At 38.3% G+C, this 19,388-nt stretch overlaps 2 long non-coding RNA genes across 2 annotated transcripts; both read left to right on the forward strand.

The window, feature by feature from the left end:
• Positions 1-2,862: 2,862 nt before the first annotated feature.
• On the forward strand, positions 2,863-3,525 carry LOC131625730 (uncharacterized). Its single transcript, XR_009290930.1, has 2 exons — positions 2,863-3,186; positions 3,274-3,525. It is a non-coding gene; the product is annotated as an uncharacterized LOC131625730 (long non-coding RNA).
• An 11,514-nt stretch (positions 3,526-15,039) lies between these two features.
• On the forward strand, positions 15,040-15,702 carry LOC131625731 (uncharacterized). Its single transcript, XR_009290931.1, has 2 exons — positions 15,040-15,363; positions 15,451-15,702. It is a non-coding gene; the product is annotated as an uncharacterized LOC131625731 (long non-coding RNA).
• The last annotated feature ends 3,686 nt before the right edge of the window (positions 15,703-19,388 follow it).

A 19,388-nucleotide genomic window follows, 5' to 3' on the forward strand; every position in this document is an offset into this window, starting at 1 on the left:
TATCTCAATTCCCCTTAACAAAGAAGGAAGAGTCTAAGGGAACACGGCAAGCAATAGCAAGATGTAATCAAAATCAAAGTAAGAAATGAGAGGCTAAGCATGGAAACAAGATAAAGAAGCTCCAAGTCAGTAGCAAAGCATGGGATTGAATGTCCCAAATCAAATACAAAAGCATCACGGTACCCTACAAAAACATCCACAAGAAGTCGTCAAAGCATCGCATGCATCGTTACTTACCAATTAGCGGGCAAACATCAATTAATCAAAACAAAAGCAAGTGAACACAATGAGCTAGGCCTCAAGTCAGTAGCAAACTCAATCATCTAGTTCTAATATCCTATATTAATCTATATTAGTCAATTAGCATGAGGCAATACGAAACTCTAACCAAAACTAGACAACACTAGGTTAATACTAGCTAAACGGTTTCAAATTGTGAATGAAGTTAGAAACATGTAATCAAATGGTACAAGTCAGTAGCAAATAGCCTCTACTAGATGCCTAAACACTCACAAAATCATGCCAAGGAGTTTCACACAAAATTACGGGTCATTTGTACAAGTTACGGTGCAATCGTCAATCAAAAACAAGTTATTTACATGTGAGAAAGAAAAATCAAGTAAAATAAGAAAACATGCATTAAAATCTTGAATTCCAGGTCTTAGGACCTCTAGACATCCCTAATCACATGTACAAAAAGGAACCAACGTTGTTTCATGAATGCATTTTAATTTGAGAGCACAAACGTCACAATTGTCTATTAGAAACGCATGTTAATCGAGTCAAACAACACTAACCAAATACCAATCAAAACAAAGAATTATGAGTTCATATTTCATACACATTATCATGGGTTAGTTTGCAGTAATCATGCAAAAATTGGGGGTTAAATTCTGATCCTAAGGTGTTAAACGAAATTAGTTTGTAAAATCTATCGAAACATGAAGGAAGGTGAACGTATATGAAGAAAAGATTTATTAGAAATAGAAAAATAAAATCTAAAAATATGCAAAAAATATTACAATTATATACACACAAAATCCTACTTAAAATCTATTTTTATTGATTTTTTACTTGAGCCAAAATTGATTAAACAATCAAAAGTTAGGAGAGAAACAAATTAAAAAAGAACAATTCTAACAATCACAGGGGGGTGCAGAAGCAAAACGAAGTGCATTGGATATACACTAGGGCACGTTTTGGGCCTTGTCCTGGGGGTGGAAAGAGCAATTTCATGGAAGTCCTAATGGAGATTCAGTCCATCCACATATTAATATCAAACCTTATGCTATTTTCTAATTACACCCAATTAATTCACGTTAATCACTATCAATTCTATATTCATCTCTAATTAATCTCAGTTAATCACAACAAAATCAATTAATATTGTATGAAACTTAAAAGAGGATTAGGGTTACAAACTTGTGGCCATTGAAGCTTTCCCCTCTCTTCTTCAACATGAACGGCGGCGTGGCAACCTCCTCCGACGAACTCAGGGTCTCCGACCACCGTAGACAAAAATGGAACGCCATCTCCTTCTCAAACTCTCGTTCACTAATCTCTCTGATTCAATCCGTCTCTCGTATCTCTCAAATCGCGCATTTAACAACAATATTCTTGATGCGTACGCTCTTGCTAATGTTCGTCGTTGTTCTTGAAAGTGCAGCGAATTGAAGAGCGTTGATGTTCTTGCCGAATGATGGAGAGACCGATGGAGATTTTGGCGATGATTGTTGTTGAAGATAATGCGTGGAGCTTGAGTGTGGTTGATCGATGAAGATGCAGCGTTGCGAGATGTGATGATATTGAAGATGATTGTAGAGTGCTGATGTTTCTCAGATGTGATTGAAGCTGCGTGAAGATGATTGGAGCTTGGTTAGAGGTGAGTTTCGACTCTGTTTTCAGTTACGATTCTTCTTCTCTTTTTCCCTTCCCTTTTTCCGATTCTTTTTCTGTTGGTATATGAATGATGATGAAGAGGAAGTTCTGAGGTTGAAGATGGTTGACGAGTGAAGAAGTTGAAGAGGAGGGAGAACCGAATTTGTAGAAGTGGTGAAGATGATGAAAAATGGTGGCAAAGGTATGGAGAATTCTGAGAATTGTGGTGTGATGAGGAAGGTGAAGAGAGAATGGTGGTGAAGATTGAAGGGAGAGGCTGAATGATGGAGAAGGGTGAAGAGATCGTGATTGAAGATGAAGGGAATTGAGGTCCAGAAGCTTGAAGATTGAGAGAGTCTCCTATATATAACAAACCTCAGGTTCATCTCTCTTTCTGATTTTCTATTCTGAATCCGTTAGAGATCTGTTAGGGAGGTAGTTAGGATGTGTAACTGATTTTTTGAGTTTGTTAGGATTGGTTAGTGTTAGTTACAAGTTTGTTACGTGGCGGTTTTGACAGTTAGGTTAGTTACACAGTTAGTTTAAACTGTTAACTGAAATTGGTTATGGCTTTTATTGAAATTGGTTAGAGAATTAGAGGGAAATTCTGTTGGGTAGTTATGGTTTTCTTTTCTGAACTGATGCAGGGCTGAATTTGATTTTATAGAGGATTAGAATGAGCTGTATAGATGTATGGGTTTTGAGTAGATTTTGTTTGGGAATTCATTAGAAAGAGTTAGGGGCATTGGTTGTAAAACTATTAGGAGTTGGTTATTAGTGTGGCTGCAAGTTGATGGTGCAGGGTATGAATGTTTGGTTTTGCGTATGAATGTTTATTGATGTATTTTTCTGGTTTAATGCAGAGCTGCCGGTATGTTATGATGCAGTTTTTTCTAATTCTTCTCTTCCGACATGTATTTCTGGCTCGGTTTTTTATCGAATGCAAGCTGTGGTTTTTTGAACTGTTGTATATGATGTGATGAGGGTTAAGATCATGAAAGTTGTTAGGGTAATAACAAAGTTGGTTTTCTGTAGCATTGCTCCACTGATATTGGCCTGTTAGTTTGTTAAAGGTTTCAGTGAGTATAGAATTAGTTAGCATGGTTTTAGGTAGTTATGAACTTGTCGTGTATATGAACTCTCAGTAGGAATTTCTTTTGAATGGTATGGCATTGTATTGTTGTGGCTTTATGAAGGATTGGCTTGGAACTGTTTTGAATGAAAATACAAGCGTGATATGGCTTATGTGTACTGGTATATACAGGTGATAGGAGGAGCAAAACTTCCTGTTGAACCATGGTTGGCTTGGTAAGTGCAGGACTGTTTCGGCTATACTGTGGGGATGCAGGCTTCTTTATTTGTTGCTGAAAGTTTCTTTTGTTCTTGTTTTAGCAGGTGCAATGCGTAAGCTAATACCATAGCAAAGATGAAGTGGAGTTGACTTGAAGGATCAGAGAGAGAAGTTTAGGATCAGTTTGAATTCGGTCAACTATTTGACTAGAAAGTCAACAGTTGACTTTTAGTCAACTATAGGTCAAATGTACAATTTTGATGTGGTTTTCAATGTACTTTGCTTTTGTAATGCTTTTGCCTTGTCTTTGTATGTTAACTTCTTCAAAATTGTGGACAATATTCAATGTTCTCTCCTTCCATTTTAAATTCTCACTGATTTCTTCAATTTCTTCCACTTGAATTTATGTTGTCTTGAATGAAAGGCTTCTAAATATAATGGCTACTTGAATAGTAGTATCCAATGTGAAATAAGGTGGCTTTCCAAATGTTTGGTAAATAGAAAGTCAACCCTCCACGGTTGCCTCTGCTGACCAAAACTCAACCTTTGTGGGAATAACCTCTATCTCCTCCTTCCACGATATGCGTATAAGAAATGGCCCTTATCCAACTTCGAATAGAAATCCGGCCGACTTGCCAACTTTAAATATTTCACGATGCTCCTTTTGATGCCCCTTATTTAGAAATTTAAGCAAACATTAGTTGAACCAAGACAACTTGTATTCCAAGTACCCACAACAAACCCTAATCCATGGGAGTACTGAGTCATTGGCCCATCATAACCATATACAAAGACATGAAACTCGATTCTTTCCATGATCATTGATCCAATGCCAAGTTTATTGATTAATGAATGCATGAGGTGCGTTAATGGCCTAATGGGAGGTATGTAGATGAAGTGGGAAGCCTAAACCAGTTAGAATTAAAAGGGGTAGGACAAATTTGGGGTATGACAGCTGCCCCTATTTAATCATCTTAAACCTGAAGGTGAGATTGGCGCTAGCCTTTCGAACATTCAAGGTAGAAGAAGATTAAATATCAAAGTACCAGAAATTTGTCCTGAAAATATGGTATGACTGTTATCCTTATTATTTTTTATTTCGATATCTGCTGGGGAAAGAGAAATTTTTGTTTTTTTGTTTTTTGGATGGAGACTATTTACAGTGGGTAATGGTTGAATGGTGATAGCTTGTAACATAGTAGCGGTGCCGACACGGGGTTTTCAAAGAGAATGGTTGTATGAAACAATGATTGAAAGAAAATGACCTCGTGCGATTTATGACTCAACGTCAGGACTGAAAGGAATAAGATCTCGTGGCGATCTATGACTCAACATCGAAAGAAGATCTCGTGGCGACCAACTTGTCAACAGAAGAAAAGGGAATAAGATCTCGTGGCGATCTTATGACTCAACATCGAAAGAAGATCTCGTGGCGACCAACTCGTCAACAGAAGAAAAGGGAATAAGATCTCGTGGCGATCTTATGACTCAACATCGAAAGAAGATCTCGTGGCGACCAACTTGTCAACAGAAGAAAAGGGAATAAGATCTCGTGGCGATCTTATGACTCAACATCGAAAGAAGATCTCGTGCGATCTCCCACACTTTAGGAGGAATAAGATCTCGTGGCGATCTATGACTCAACATCAAGAGAAGATCTCGTGCGATCTCCCACACTTTAGGAGGAATAAGATCTCGTGGCGATCTATGACTCAACATCAAGAGAAGATCTCGTGCGATCTCCCACACTTTAGGAGGAATAAGATCTCGTGGCGATCTATGACTCAACATCGACTCGGCATCAAGGGACAAAAGAGGAATTGGGTTTGACATGGTTTGCCAGGTTGAAGATTGGTTTCTTAAAAGGGGTTGCCAGGTTAGAGTTGGGCTTTGAAAGGGTTTGCCAGGTCGGAAACTGGGCTTAAAATGTTTTCCCATACGGGGGAAGGGACCACGGAGACTAGTGACGACTAGACTCGATCAAAAAGACATAATCACGAAGATGTTGATGCTTGCGAGGCATAAGAATTACATTACTCCCTCAGGCCAAAGGCGGGGTGTAACCCCTCAAGAGTGGCAATCGTTCGAATTGCCACACACCAAGTATGGTTACTCAAACGATTGAAAAATGAGATGGGTTGAATGCCCACCCTCATTCGCACTCTAATATGCGCGTAGCACACGGGAAATAACCACGACAAGACTAGTGACGACTAGACTTGACAAGGAGACGAAGATTTTGATGCTTGCGAAGCATAAGAATTACAATAATCCCTCAGGCCAAAGGCGGGGTGTAACTCCTCTAGAGTGGCAATCGTTCGAATTGCCACACACCAAGTATGGTCATTCAAACGATTGAAAAATGAGATGGGTTGAATGCCCACCCTCATTCGCACTCTAAATTGCACGCAGCACACGGGCAATAACCTCGGAGACAACGATTCTGACGGAGAAAGACATTGTGCCCGATTTACACTGTGGAGATAATATGAGACTTCTTTTGGGGATTGAGGGTACCAGGTATTGGCACCATGGTTTGAGGAGGTTTGAAATGTAGTAGCAGATATCAATGGGAATTTGTAAGGACAACCTTTTGTGTGGGGATGTATTATTATCTTGACTGGGTGCGGATTTGTATTATCTGGCTTATGCTTTGTTATGCATGTTTGAATTTTTCTATGGCGTAATGATCCGCTTTGATGGATATGCTACGCTTTTGAGGATGCAATGTTATATGCAGTGACCACTATATGCAGGATGCCAAATAAAGGCATTGATGAGGTAAACACCAGGGAGAATCCCCTTAGTGTTAAGGACCATGTGGAGGTGCCAATAGACATTGGACTTTGATTTGAAAGATGTACTTTTCTTTGACTTGAAGAATGATTTCTGACTTCTCACCATGTGCCACTACCTGAAGGATTTTCAGCTCGAGGAGATTCCCTCGATTCACCATGTTGGGAATGAGAAGTCCAGATAAGGAGCCTTGATTAGGGAAGTAGAACAACTCCTAGGAGAAATAAACTCCTATACTTGAGGAATGGAACGAACTCTCGGGAGAAATAAACTCCATGCTTGGGGAGAGACCAAGGCTCCAGGAGAAATAAACTCCTATGGTTGGGGGGACAAGATTTTGCCCCAAGCTTCATGACCCAGGGAGGGATTTTCCCTAAAGGGTCCTTGGAGAGATTTGTCAAATCTCGACGTAACTGCCCCAGATTGGTTGAATTTGAGAGATTCCTCGACGTGATTGCCCCAGATTGGTCAAAGCTTGAAGAGATTTATCGGCATGATTGTCCCAGATATGCTGAATTTGAGAGGTCAAACCTCGATTCAATTTCCCCTGATTAGGTACATCTTACTAGAATCCTCAAGCTTCCATTGTTTTGAAGTCAGACAAACATGGAAACAACTTTACCACGCTCAACGGAGTCTTCAAATTCTTCCTCTCAAGGTAATCAAGGAAAGCATTAACTGTTCATGCCCAACGGAGTTCTTTGGATAACTTGCCCCTTGATGGTCAACATTTGAGATGATTAGCTTTTCCTCCTCGGAGTTCTCAAGTCTCTTGTACTTTGACATGATCAAGTTGCTCACTGATTCTCATCCTAAAATTTCTTTGATGTTTAAGCAGATGTTTGTATGCAAAAGAATGTTAATTCTAGGAATGATAATTCTAATGCAAAGTGTACGTTAGTCTTGAAGTTTAAAGAAACTTTTTATTGAAATGAGGTTGCGACCTCTTGTGACTGAATCACTAGTTGACACAACCTCGATTTTTGCATATAGAAGATAAAGCAAGCATACGATACCAACATGGAAATGAGTCTCGCTTCATTGGGAGTCAGTTAAACGCTATCTCATAGGAGTGTGCTTTCAAAATAACCCTACTTCAATTAGGACTTTTGAGGGTTGTAACTTGGCCAGGTTCACGGTTTTCAGAAAACAAAGGATTTTAGGCTCAAAATTATTTGGTACCCACCCCCTTCGTGATGTTCTCCATTCCTAGGTTCAATTAACTCGACATGAGTGTTCATTCCTCACAAGGAATTTGGGATGGTTGAGGAATCAATGAGGTTTTTTGGACATGGCAGTCACTCACTTTCTAGTTCTTCTGATTGATTATCACACGACTTTGTTCCTTTGATAAGGATTTTTTTTTGTAATCCTTGTTTTTCGCTTCTGCTTTCCCTAACTTTTGCCTGGACAAATTCTCTTGAATTTTATTTTGGAGTCCAGCGGGATGCCCTAACTTTTGCCTAAGTCACTTATTTCAAGTTTTTGACTTAGCGGGCTTTCTTTTTTTTTTATTCACTTTTTGAACAAGTCGTGTGATCTTGCGTTGCTCTCGATTTGTTTGAAAAATTGTGACTGCCTCATTCTCTGATTGATGAGGGATAACCATTGTGGCATCGTCCTCTTTTAACCTCTTGATGGAATAAGGATAATCATTGCGGTTTTGACATTCCTCAGCCCTTTGAAGGATAACCCTTGTTGTATCCTTAGATGCATACTCCTTTGGTGAGTTTTGAACACTCGATCAAGTTAAATGAACACTACCCTGCCCCAGGGTTAAAATAAGGGTTTTTGTGATCAGCAAAGAAACTCCTACTTCAAGGCTCAAAGGGGTTAACGAGGGTCTATCTCCCTTATATCTCCGGTGTTTGGGGATTTGAAATAATGCCTGTACATCCTCAGTAAGGTTTTATTCAAAAGCACACAATTGGAGATTTTTGCATTTTTATCTTTCATCATTCTCCCTCAGCTTTTTGCCTGAGCAAGTGATTAGTAAAGTTGGTATCGTAATGCCAAAAACATTTTATGAGTGATAACGAATGGATTACTTCAAGACAAACATAAACAATGTATTATGATTTTCATTCAGAAATTAACAAGTTTTTACATGCTAACAATGCTTAAACAAACAAAGAGAAGATTACAAATGAGAATGCAGTAAAGGGACTAAATGAGTGTCGTTGTTGAGGAGCCTCGTCTCCGTCTGGACTTGCTGATCTCGAATACTTTCTTCATTTCCTTCCAACCACTTCGTATTACTTCAAAAGAGAACTCCAACGAAGTCACCCATGAGTCGTAAGCTTTTTTCTTTTTCCTTTTTACTTTAGGGATTCGAGCAATGCGAGTGAGGCAATGCTCAAGATAAGAGTACGTCTTGCTTATCCCTCGTGCGGGAGCCCCAAGCATAGATGTTGTAGAAGTATTCCCTATCGAAAGTGGAGGAACCTTGCATGGTCATCAAGTTGAGAACTTGTGGTGAAGAAGACCTTGAGAATGAGGAGCATTGTGTAGAATACTCTTGATTACCACATGGAAGAAGATTCTGACGAAGTCACCCAAGAATTTGTAATGCTTTAGGGATTCGAGCAATGCGAATGGTGCAATGCTCAAGATAAGAGTGCGTCTTGCTTATCCCTCGTGCGGGAGCCCCAAACATATCCATGGAGGAAGCTTGCGTAGTCACCCAACTTAGAGAAGCTACTCGTTGCAAGGAGAATTCAAACACCGACTGAAAAACCAACCTCCACGGATACAACTGAGCATAAGAACCTTGAGAATGAGAGATGCTTCTACAAAACATTCTTGATTTCTCTTTGAAAAGATTCTGACAAGGTTGCTCGAGAATTTGTGGTGCTTTCATTATTATCATACCAATGAGTTCAAACAAAGAAGTAGTCTTCAACAAAATAGGGAGTACTGAAATGAGAATACGGAAATGAAATGATGATTGCCATAGTTGAGGAGACTTGACTCCTTCTGGGCTTATTGCTTTTTTTTTTTTTTTTTTTTTTTTTTTTTTTTTTTTTTTTTTTTGGAGATTTTCTGAAATTCGGGCGCTTACTCGGGCAAGAGAAATCCATTCACACACATGTTTCCTCCTTGAAGGGTTATATACCTCTCGTCAATCAATTTTTGTACTTTGGCTTTGAAAGCGTTGCAATCTTCAGTGGAGTGCCCTATTGATCCAGCGTGATACCCACATTGCACATTCGGGTCATATCCAGGTGCAAATGGACGTGGCGGAGGCTTCAGAGATTTGGGAACCACCAATGAGCTATGAACCAGATACGGCAGAAGTTTACTGTATGTGATAGGAATTTGGTCCAGAGGAGCATTTCTTCGTCCCAAATTACTTCTAGGTGGATACTGATTCAGATGGCCTTGTTGATGTGGAACATATTGCTTCTGGGGCGAATACTGAACCAGGTGTGGTTGGATCACGTGGGGTTGTTGATGATTCAAATACTCAATCTGCTCAGGTGTTTTCCCCTTTTGACTTGGTTGTGAAACAATCGGAGATTGATAAAGTGGAAGATCTGGAATCCGGGATGGTGCATTGTGCTTCTGATTTGAAGTAGATCCGGCATAGGAGTATGGATCAACATTTCCTTCCACCACATACGGAACCTTATTGCCTTGAACAATCATACCTTCGGGGGTGAACAAAATCACTTTTGAGTCAATGAGATCTTGAACTTGATGTTTCATCGCCCTACAATTCTCAACATCATGGCCAGGTGCCCCAGAATGGAACTCGCATCGAGCATTGGCATCAAAATTGGGGGGAAGCTTTTCAGGCGTAGCCAAATCTCGTAGCTCAATCAACTGAAGTTCCAACAGGAGAGGAAGTAACTGAGCATAAGGTATCGGGATTGGATTGATAAGCCTCTGAGGTATCTTAGGCTTTTTCCCACGCATTTGGCCCCCTTGATTCATTCTAGGGACATGAACAGATTGATGTGGAGGTAATGGCACTTGAAATTGAGGGAGAGCTCCCTGAGGCATTCCATGAGTGGAAAGGAATCCTATTGGGAAGAAGGAATCAACAACTTCTGTTGCGGTAGCAGGAACAACATCACCTTCCTTCCTTAATACCGTCTTCAGAACTTCCATGACCAAGCTCAATTGAGTCTTCAACTGACTATTCTCCTCTTTTAGTGCATCCTGATTACGGACCAAGTCTCGCATCTCCAACATAAGATGACCCATTTGTTCCCTCATCTCATCCATTTCCTCACGGAGTTGTTCCATATTTGATCTTGGAGTTGTGGCAGTGAGAAGTCAAATCTGTTGTTGATCTTGAAATCTGTTAGAAAGGGTCCCATAAGTCTTTGAAAGAACCATGAAATGCATGATAGTATGAATGCATGTTTCATTTATGAGAGATCCTAAAGTCTTTTCATACACTTCCATTTTCTTCTTTTTTTTTTTATCTCTTTTTTGGAATCAAGGCTTTTTTTTTTTTTGTATAGAATATCTTTTCTTTTCTTTTTGTTTTCTTTCTTTTTCTTTTTGAAATGGACTTTAGGATCCCTCATAAATGAAGTGGATAAAGCGATGATGTTATGCAATGCAAAAGCATGGGATCAACGGTCCATATAATCTTAGTAACCACTGTACAAACTTCTGAATAACTGATACAGGTCAAATGTCACAGGATCAAAGGTCCGACACCTTTTTGAATACCAGGAAAACCAATAGTCACCAACAGAACAGAATAGTCACCAACGATACCTGTCATGTATATCCCTCCCCACTCACAGGTGAATCTAGGTCAAGGTAGGTCAAAAAAGCCAACAGAGGATTGAAAGTAGGCGTAATCATACGATATTGCCTCTTTCAACCAAGCTCTGTCCGTGGATACATGATCGGATCAATCAGACATACGTCTTCTGTCCGTCATGGCCACTCTATTCCTAGTTCCTAAGGTATCACTCATGGCCTGGGTATTGGGCCTTTTACCTCATAGAACATCCCACCCAACCTGCAAAACAGAACAGAAGACCCCAAGGAACACAGAATATAATCCATATGCATGATGTGCAAACAGAAATAAACATGATATGCAGGCAGAAAAATAAACATGCAAACATATATACAAGGTATAGACATAAAAACAAATAAACACCCAGTAAATAAACAAACAAACGCAGGCTAGGATCGACTCGCTATGGATGGACCAGCAACAGGTCTAGCAACATCCCCAGCAGAGTCGCCAGCTGTCGCACGCTCGCGAAAAATGAACAGAGTCGCCACCAATATATTTATCCCATAAGGGAAAGGAATATCAGAAAACCTAACAAAGGAAGGAACAGGGTCTTGCGACCAGAGAATCAAGGTACGGGAGTCGGTTACGCGAGGGGAAGGTATTAGCACCCCTCACGCCCATCGTACTCGATGGTATCCACCTATGTTTGTTTCTATCTAAAGGGTGTGTATCTATGTCTATGTCTATATGCGAAATGAATGCAAAATGTAGGGAAAAGAAAGAATTGTACTCGCACGGGCCCTACCCCGCTGCCTACGTATCCTTTTCAGGAATCAGAGTTACCGTAGCTCGGCTAAAGATTTTCTGTTTGTTTTTGTGTTTTTTAATTGGGCGGAGTCAACGCTCGCGTTCTTGCACAAGGGGACAGCCTAGGATGCAATGGAACGGAGATAACGATGCCCTTAAGAAGAAGAAAGAGATTGGTTTGTGTCTTTTAGAGTAGATGAGTGATGAACAGTACCCAATACCGGGCCACTCACCACTTTCTCTACTTTGCTTTAGTCTGAATCATTGTTAGGTGTTTTATGTGTTTTTGGTTGTGTTTTTTTTAAGGGGAATTTGTTTGCGAGTCGAATCACATAAAATGTATAATGATCGAGAAGCAGATTAGAGAATGAATCCCACTCACTTCCATCCCATTAATTAATGTTTGAGAAACAGATTAGGGAATGAATCCCACTCGTTTCTCTCCCATTAAGTAGTGACCGAGAAACAGATTAGGGAATGAATCCCACTCGTTTCTATGCCACTAAGCGATTGAGAAATAGATTAGGGAATGAATCCCACTCATTTCTCTATCACTTGCTTAATGTGATTCGCATCTTCCTTTTATTAATGTTTTAAAGAGTTAAAAAGAAAAAGTATGCAATAGGGAACTAATCCTAAATTCTAATCTAAGTTATTCTAATCTACTAATGGCCCTAAGGTTGAGGACAACTATCCTATCTCAATTCCCCTTAACAAAGAAGGAAGAGTCTAAGGGAACACGGCAAGCAATAGCAAGATGTAATCAAAATCAAAGTAAGAAATGAGAGGCTAAGCATGGAAACAAGATAAAGAAGCTCCAAGTCAGTAGCAAAGCATGGGATTGAATGTCCCAAATCAAATACAAAAGCATCACGGTACCCTACAAAAACATCCACAAGAAGTCGTCAAAGCATCGCATGCATCGTTACTTACCAATTAGCGGGCAAACATCAATTAATCAAAACAAAAGCAAGTGAACACAATGAGCTAGGCCTCAAGTCAGTAGCAAACTCAATCATCTAGTTCTAATATCCTATATTAATCTATATTAGTCAATTAGCATGAGGCAATACGAAACTCTAACCAAAACTAGACAACACTAGGTTAATACTAGCTAAACGGTTTCAAATTGTGAATGAAGTTAGAAACATGTAATCAAATGGTACAAGTCAGTAGCAAATAGCCTCTACTAGATGCCTAAACACTCACAAAATCATGCCAAGGAGTTTCACACAAAATTACGGGTCATTTGTACAAGTTACGGTGCAATCGTCAATCAAAAACAAGTTATTTACATGTGAGAAAGAAAAATCAAGTAAAATAAGAAAACATGCATTAAAATCTTGAATTCCAGGTCTTAGGACCTCTAGACATCCCTAATCACATGTACAAAAAGGAACCAACGTTGTTTCATGAATGCATTTTAATTTGAGAGCACAAACGTCACAATTGTCTATTAGAAACGCATGTTAATCGAGTCAAACAACACTAACCAAATACCAATCAAAACAAAGAATTATGAGTTCATATTTCATACACATTATCATGGGTTAGTTTGCAGTAATCATGCAAAAATTGGGGGTTAAATTCTGATCCTAAGGTGTTAAACGAAATTAGTTTGTAAAATCTATCGAAACATGAAGGAAGGTGAACGTATATGAAGAAAAGATTTATTAGAAATAGAAAAATAAAATCTAAAAATATGCAAAAAAATATTACAATTATATACACACAAAATCCTACTTAAAATCTATTTTTATTGATTTTTTACTTGAGCCAAAATTGATTAAACAATCAAAAGTTAGGAGAGAAACAAATTAAAAAAGAACAATTCTAACAATCACAGGGGGGTGCAGAAGCAAAACGAAGTGCATTGGATATACACTAGGGCACGTTTTGGGCCTTGTCCTGGGGGTGGAAAGAGCAATTTCATGGAAGTCCTAATGGAGATTCAGTCCATCCACATATTAATATCAAACCTTATGCTATTTTCTAATTACACCCAATTAATTCACGTTAATCACTATCAATTCTATATTCATCTCTAATTAATCTCAGTTAATCACAACAAAATCAATTAATATTGTATGAAACTTAAAAGAGGATTAGGGTTACAAACTTGTGGCCATTGAAGCTTTCCCCTCTCTTCTTCAACATGAACGGCGGCGTGGCAACCTCCTCCGACGAACTCAGGGTCTCCGACCACCGTAGACAAAAATGGAACGCCATCTCCTTCTCAAACTCTCGTTCACTAATCTCTCTGATTCAATCCGTCTCTCGTATCTCTCAAATCGCGCATTTAACAACAATATTCTTGATGCGTACGCTCTTGCTAATGTTCGTCGTTGTTCTTGAAAGTGCAGCGAATTGAAGAGCGTTGATGTTCTTGCCGAATGATGGAGAGACCGATGGAGATTTTGGCGATGATTGTTGTTGAAGATAATGCGTGGAGCTTGAGTGTGGTTGATCGATGAAGATGCAGCGTTGCGAGATGTGATGATATTGAAGATGATTGTAGAGTGCTGATGTTTCTCAGATGTGATTGAAGCTGCGTGAAGATGATTGGAGCTTGGTTAGAGGTGAGTTTCGACTCTGTTTTCAGTTACGATTCTTCTTCTCTTTTTCCCTTCCCTTTTTCCGATTCTTTTTCTGTTGGTATATGAATGATGATGAAGAGGAAGTTCTGAGGTTGAAGATGGTTGACGAGTGAAGAAGTTGAAGAGGAGGGAGAACCGAATTTGTAGAAGTGGTGAAGATGATGAAAAATGGTGGCAAAGGTATGGAGAATTCTGAGAATTGTGGTGTGATGAGGAAGGTGAAGAGAGAATGGTGGTGAAGATTGAAGGGAGAGGCTGAATGATGGAGAAGGGTGAAGAGATCGTGATTGAAGATGAAGGGAATTGAGGTCCAGAAGCTTGAAGATTGAGAGAGTCTCCTATATATAACAAACCTCAGGTTCATCTCTCTTTCTGATTTTCTATTCTGAATCCGTTAGAGATCTGTTAGGGAGGTAGTTAGGATGTGTAACTGATTTTTTGAGTTTGTTAGGATTGGTTAGTGTTAGTTACAAGTTTGTTACGTGGCGGTTTTGACAGTTAGGTTAGTTACACAGTTAGTTTAAACTGTTAACTGAAATTGGTTATGGCTTTTATTGAAATTGGTTAGAGAATTAGAGGGAAATTCTGTTGGGTAGTTATGGTTTTCTTTTCTGAACTGATGCAGGGCTGAATTTGATTTTATAGAGGATTAGAATGAGCTGTATAGATGTATGGGTTTTGAGTAGATTTTGTTTGGGAATTCATTAGAAAGAGTTAGGGGCATTGGTTGTAAAACTATTAGGAGTTGGTTATTAGTGTGGCTGCAAGTTGATGGTGCAGGGTATGAATGTTTGGTTTTGCGTATGAATGTTTATTGATGTATTTTTCTGGTTTAATGCAGAGCTGCCGGTATGTTATGATGCAGTTTTTTCTAATTCTTCTCTTCCGACATGTATTTCTGGCTCGGTTTTTTATCGAATGCAAGCTGTGGTTTTTTGAACTGTTGTATATGATGTGATGAGGGTTAAGATCATGAAAGTTGTTAGGGTAATAACAAAGTTGGTTTTCTGTAGCATTGCTCCACTGATATTGGCCTGTTAGTTTGTTAAAGGTTTCAGTGAGTATAGAATTAGTTAGCATGGTTTTAGGTAGTTATGAACTTGTCGTGTATATGAACTCTCAGTAGGAATTTCTTTTGAATGGTATGGCATTGTATTGTTGTGGCTTTATGAAGGATTGGCTTGGAACTGTTTTGAATGAAAATACAAGCGTGATATGGCTTATGTGTACTGGTATATACAGGTGATAGGAGGAGCAAAACTTCCTGTTGAACCATGGTTGGCTTGGTAAGTGCAGGACTGTTTCGGCTATACTGTGGGGATGCAGGCTTCTTTATTTGTTGCTGAAAGTTTCTTTTGTTCTTGTTTTAGCAGGTGCAATGCGTAAGCTAATACCATAGCAAAGATGAAGTGGAGTTGACTTGAAGGATCAGAGAGAGAAGTTTAGGATCAGTTTGAATTCGGTCAACTATTTGACTAGAAAGTCAACAGTTGACTTTTAGTCAACTATAGGTCAAATGTACAATTTTGATGTGGTTTTCAATGTACTTTGCTTTTGTAATGCTTTTGCCTTGTCTTTGTATGTTAACTTCTTCAAAATTGTGGACAATATTCAATGTTCTCTCCTTCCATTTTAAATTCTCACTGATTTCTTCAATTTCTTCCACTTGAATTTATGTTGTCTTGAATGAAAGGCTTCTAAATATAATGGCTACTTGAATAGTAGTATCCAATGTGAAATAAGGTGGCTTTCCAAATGTTTGGTAAATAGAAAGTCAACCCTCCACGGTTGCCTCTGCTGACCAAAACTCAACCTTTGTGGGAATAACCTCTATCTCCTCCTTCCACGATATGCGTATAAGAAATGGCCCTTATCCAACTTCGAATAGAAATCCGGCCGACTTGCCAACTTTAAATATTTCACGATGCTCCTTTTGATGCCCCTTATTTAGAAATTTAAGCAAACATTAGTTGAACCAAGACAACTTGTATTCCAAGTACCCACAACAAACCCTAATCCATGGGAGTACTGAGTCATTGGCCCATCATAACCATATACAAAGACATGAAACTCGATTCTTTCCATGATCATTGATCCAATGCCAAGTTTATTGATTAATGAATGCATGAGGTGCGTTAATGGCCTAATGGGAGGTATGTAGATGAAGTGGGAAGCCTAAACCAGTTAGAATTAAAAGGGGTAGGACAAATTTGGGGTATGACAATGAGTCACCCTTCCAGGATCACCAAATAAATGGCTAAAGAAGAAGCAACTTAGCACAAAGCACAACTCTACAGTCCAGTTGCATATTAATATTAACCAGAGTAGTTAATCCCAGATAGCGGCCAACCACAAATATGGGATAGTGGAAAAGCATATAGTGGGATGGCCACTATTTCATCATTTTTGGACAAAATACATGAATAATAATTATAAACATTTGAAGTATAGAGAGAGGTGAGGGAGGAAATTGTGATTTTTCTTTGGAATGGCTGAAGTGCACAAACGTCGGTTAAGGAAGGTTAGGGTTAAGTCTCAACTCAAATTCGATTGAAAAACTCAATTACGCTTAAAATGTTTTAAATTTAACGGGTGATTTCAGTTTTTCAAAGGGGGAAAAGGATAGCAGGACAGAAACTGCTCCGGACCGAGAACCGCTTCACTCCCACTACACCGCTATAGTGTTCTGCGCCGCTTTAGGCCACTATGAACTACTCTGATATTAACCACTGACGTTCCTTAAAGAGACCATTTGTTTTAATGTACTAAGATGCACCAAAACCAATTCCTCCCCATAAAAATATTAGAGTTAAAACAGAGATTTAGAGAAAAACATTGCATCCCATTCCACACAAACACAATGTTTAACAAACAACACTTTCAGATTCTAAAGTGAACATTTTTAACCTATGTCGAACTCCATTTCATCTAAACAACCCATAAATATTTTGGTTTGGTTGCTTACTTTGAGCTAGCTCCTAAGGGATTCAGAATAAATATTGTCTTAATGATATACAATTAATTATTGGAGCACATATACAATTGGTAATGAATTAAACAACACAGTAAAAGAAGGACAAGAAGAAAGAAACATGGAAAACAACAACAAAGGCATGAGCAGTAAATAGATAGAGAGCAAAAGAAACCTTTCGGTTTGTATTTCTCATACAACTGACTCAGCTCAGTGTAATTGGAGTTAGTCAAGCCACTGTAATGAAATGAAAGAAAAATTAGACAAGAACTAATTTAAGAGCAAAACAAAAGAAAAATTCAACTAATTATAGATCTGAAATGAAATGAAATTATTACAAAGCAATTACAGTACCATTGTTGAACCAAATGATACCACCTGTTGGATTACAATGCTGACTTTACTCCTAATCACCTAAGAATGGAACTCCACAGTTCTGCAAGAATGGAACTCCTAACAAATGATACCATTTCCATCAAACAATTGTGAATGACATTACACAGTAGCTATTTCAACAACACCTAAAGGACAGTTGTGGCTTTGCAAATCAACATATTCTCTCTCTCTCTCTCTCTCTCTCTCTCTCTCTCAATATTCCAAAGGCCTTGTCTTGAACTTACTGCTTTTTCTTACTCCAGATTCCCATAATGTACCACACAACCAATTGTCTTTTCCTGTACCAAAAAACATGAAAACACACCAGTACAACAGTAGGGATATAACATGCGGTCATAACTGAATAGGGATATAACATGAACTTGATTATAAACCTTAAATTCACGAGTTTCCCTCATACACTCAATAGGGATATAACATGAACTTGATTACACACAACAATGAGTTTCAGAAAGCCTATTTCAAACAGATTCCAGTCATTTTCATGGTTTCAACTATCAATTGTTTCAGAGCCCATTTCAATTTTCACCTTCAAGATTATATTAAAATCCAACGTTCAAAAAAAATTAACAGCTTTTCAAAAAGTGTCTCAGAACAAAATCCCCAAACTCACAAAACCCATACCACAAAAAACCCACATATAAACCATTTCAAATCTGAAAGCAATAGGTATATCATTTCCAAAATTAGGGTTTATCGAAAAAATACATTATTCTTAAAACCTAAATTGAAAAAGTCACACAAAAACCATTTCAAATCTGACCACCACCACTCTCACCGCTGAAAACTCGTTGCTACCACCACAGATCTACCATTGTCAAATCGTCCACCTCCGTAAAATTGCAGAAAATGTCACAGCCTCGTCGGAGTTTCGCAAATCTAAGCAAAGAAGGATAAAGAGTACAAACCCTAAATTTTTTTTTTAATTTCATCTGAAATTTCTTTCATAACTCAATATCTATCTTGAAATTTTTTTATTCGTATATGTCTATAAAACCTCCCAGAATCCTGTAATCTTTGTTGAAAAAAAGTAAGAGAGAACAAAGAAGAAAAGGAAGAGAGAGCCAGATGAAGAGAGAAGAAAAAAAGAAGATGAATAGAGAAGTGGCGGATAAGAAAGGAGAGAAGAGGAAAAAGAGAATGTTTTGGAGAAAGCAGAAGAAAAACCGACATTAGAAAAAGAGAAGAGAGAAAAAGTCGAATTGGGTAGGTTGGTTTCAAACTAAAGACAACCACGTGAAGGCTAAAAGGGAAATGATAAATAACAACTTTTAGAAATCAGTAGTTACAATTGGACCATGTCAGAATTTAGTCACAAAAAGTAATATTTGGACACAATTTAACCCTCGTTTTAATAGGTGGAAAATTTAGAACAAATGGCAAAGTTGAGTTTTCCAGGTACATTTGTTTTCTTATTTGATAGATTATTTTTTTAAAAGGAAAAAGATTCACTACGAAAGCAGGAACACCGAGATACCGTTTACGTGATGAAAGGGCAAAAACAATATCCGACCTCATTATTCAAACTTTTAATTTAAAGATGTGTAAGCATTTATAAACTAATCAAAAACTATTTTCAACATGTAAAAGAACTTTTAAATTTAATAAATACATTGCGAAAATCGGTATTTTGTAAGTTTAAGGTCCGATAACGCACTGACGAAAGTGGGCGTTACCGCTAGTTAGTATTTTCTACAGATGATAAAATTCTCGTTATAATTAAATGCTGCAATTTATATGAATAAAATTGGTAAATACAAATCTTGTTTCGGTATCTTCTTCTATCATTGAATTAAATCACTATTTATACTTTTTCGCATAAACAACGAGTTTCCCGCGTAGCCTTAGATAAACACAGTAACAGTAGATAACGGTACTTGATAATTCGTCTCAGTGTGCACAATATCTTTTTATACTACATTGATATATTCGTATACTTGTGGG

This window comes from Vicia villosa, unplaced genomic scaffold (assembly GCF_029867415.1).
Source record: "Vicia villosa cultivar HV-30 ecotype Madison, WI unplaced genomic scaffold, Vvil1.0 ctg.000236F_1_1_1, whole genome shotgun sequence".
In the NCBI taxonomy this organism is placed as follows: Eukaryota; Viridiplantae; Streptophyta; class Magnoliopsida; order Fabales; family Fabaceae; genus Vicia; species Vicia villosa.